The 2,689-nt window shown below is 42.5% G+C and overlaps 1 pseudogene; it reads left to right on the top strand.

The window, feature by feature from the left end:
• Positions 1 to 538, top strand: LOC118596497 (annotated as a pseudogene).
• Positions 539 to 2,689: the final 2,151 nt, after the last annotated feature.

The raw sequence follows: 2,689 nt of genomic DNA, 5'->3' as shown, positions 1-2,689 counted from the left end.
TCGGAGTGTTGGGATTTGAGCTTCGGCTGTTTGAACCCAGGATCTCGAAATGCATCGTGATTCCTGTCCATTAGATTGTAAGGTGTATGTAGGTAATCTTGGAAACAATGGGAACAAGACTGAATTAGGACGGGCTTTTGGCTATTATGGACCACTCCGAAGTGTGTGGGTTGCTCAAAACCCTCTTGGCTTTGCGTTGGTTGAATTTGAGGATCCGCGAGATGCCGCTGATGCTGTCCGAGAGCTAGATGGAAGAACACTACGTGGCTGCCGTGTAAGAGTGGAACTTTCCAATGGTGAAAAAAGAAGTCGGAACCGTGGCCCACCTCCCTCTTGGGGTCGTCGCCCTCGAGATGATTACCAGAGGAGGAGTCCTCCACCTCGGCGAAGATCTCCAAGAAGGAGAAGCTTCTCTTGAAGCCGGAGCAGGTCACTTTCTAGAGATAGGAGAAGAGAAAGGTCTATGTCTCGGGAGGAAAATCACAAGCCGTCTCGATCCTTCTCTAGGTCTCATAGCCGATCTAGAGAAAGGAAGTAGAAGACCAGTTTGCAAAAGAAATGATGTACAGGAAAGAACTTCATTTGACAGGAGTATGTACAGGAAATTCAAGTTTGGTTTGAGAATTCATAAGCTTGGTGCATTTTTAAGATGTTTTAGCTGTTCAAATTTGTTTTGTCTCTTGAAACAGTGACACACATAACGATGTAATCCTCTGTGATTCCAAATGGATCATAGGAGGCATATAATATCAAGAATTGTTACTTTACAATGTTCCTTTAAGCAAGATTGAATTTGCTTTGAAATTTAGTTTTTCATAGACTGAAATAAACCTAGATCCTGCCCAGTTAAAGTATGATGTGCTAATGATATAGAAAGAGCTGGCAGAAATGGAAAAAGCTGTAGTTTCTCTAGTAGCTGGGATACACGTGGAGCTGTGGGGGAATGATAAGCAGTCTTTAAAAGCTTCTGTGAACACAAGCCAACAGGTAAAGGGTGGGAAACGCACTCCGAAGGCTGGCAAAGAGGTTCCTCACCAATTGCTATAAATGGACAAAAAGCTGTTTGTAACATTGTATTTGAAAATGGAAGGCTTTAAGTTAGCAGTGTCCTATCAATTTAAGGGTACATTGTAGAGCTGAACCTTTGAGTTACTGTGCAAGATATCTTTTTCATGCTGTCATTTGTAATATGTTTGTGAGAATCCTTGGGATTAAAGTTTTGGTTAGAGAGAGAGAGAGAGAGAGAGAGAGAGAGAGAGAGAGAGAGAGATGCCTAGAGAGCCATTTAAAGAAAAAGTTCAAAAATATTCAATGTATCTCTGAGAATCTAGTGGGTCACATGCAGTCAAGGGACCTTGTGAATATCTAGTTTTGTTCATGCCAAGAAGAAAGGAAGGAAGGAAGGAAGGAAGGAAGGAAGGGAGGGAGGGAAGAAGGGAGGGAGGAAGAGAGAGAAAAGAGCACAAGAAAGCCAGAAGTTCTTGCTTCTCTTTAGCTTTCAGGCTCTGAGATAGCAGGACATGAATGCTAAGGTAGAGTTATCATATACATAAAAAACATGCTGTGATATGCCATGGGCCCCATCAGAAAAGATGGGAAATTTAGTTGTTGAGGCATCCAATGACGTCTCTTTGCCATCACTACATTTCTAAGCTCACAAGTGGACACCTCAATGGTCCCATATAACAACAACAACAACAAAATGCGTTTTATCCGAGTCAAGAAGTGTTAATAAAGAAGTAACAGAAGCAACGACAACTGTAGCATCACAGTTGCTAGGAGAGGGAAGAGTCTTTGACAGTTTGTTGATGTTCGTCATTGCCAGGAAAACTTAGGAGCCACACAAAGGGACTTGGAAACTCTGGCCTAGACATAGGTGGTGGGACAGTCAGTGACAACTTTCTGTAAGGAGGCCCAGACATTGGGCTTGGAAGACGGAGATGCTGTCAGCTGTGGTAGACATGTCCAAATATTAATAACTAAGGAAAACATGGCTAACAAATTAAAGTTTGAGAAAGAAACCTCACTAAATAGATGACATCAATAAGAAAACAGGAAGTACCAACAGTGCCAGATAGAGTCTTGGGATCAGAAAGGAGTAATAATTGAAATAAAAAAAATAATGAGGGACTTATTTCAGTCAATGTTATCCGAAACCCAGAATCAATCTATCTATCTGCCTGTCTGTCTGTCTGTCTTTCAGTCTGTCTACTTAAGTTATCTTTCTGTTGTGACAAATACTATGACCATAAACAGCTTAGGGAAGAAGCTTACAAAGCTTCTTTAAGCTTTTTGTATAGGTTACAGTGCATCATCAGGGAAGGTCAAGGTAGGAACTTGAAGTAGGAACCGTAGAGAAATGCTGCTTGCTGGCTCACGGAGACATGTGCTGGCTAGCTGTGTGTCAACTTAACACAAGCTAGAGTCATTTGGGAAAAGAAAATCTCAAGTAAGAAAATACTCCCACTGGCCAGTGGGCAAACCTGTGGGGAAACTCTTCTAAAACTTATGACTGATGTCAGAGGGTCTTGCTCACTGTGGGCGGTGCCATCTCTTGAGCTGGTGGTCCTGGGTTTTATGAGAAAGCAGGCTGAGTAAGCCAGGGAGAGCAAGCCAGTAAGCAACATTTCTTCATGGCCTCTACACTGTTCCTGCCTTGAGGCTCCTGTCTTGAGTTTCTGCCCTGATT

The sequence above is a fragment of the Onychomys torridus genome, chromosome 15 (genome assembly GCF_903995425.1).
Source record: "Onychomys torridus chromosome 15, mOncTor1.1, whole genome shotgun sequence".
Classification (NCBI taxonomy): Eukaryota; Metazoa; Chordata; class Mammalia; order Rodentia; family Cricetidae; genus Onychomys; species Onychomys torridus.
The sequence above is the reverse complement of the archived record's forward strand: the minus strand, read 5'-3'. Positions and strand labels throughout refer to the sequence as shown.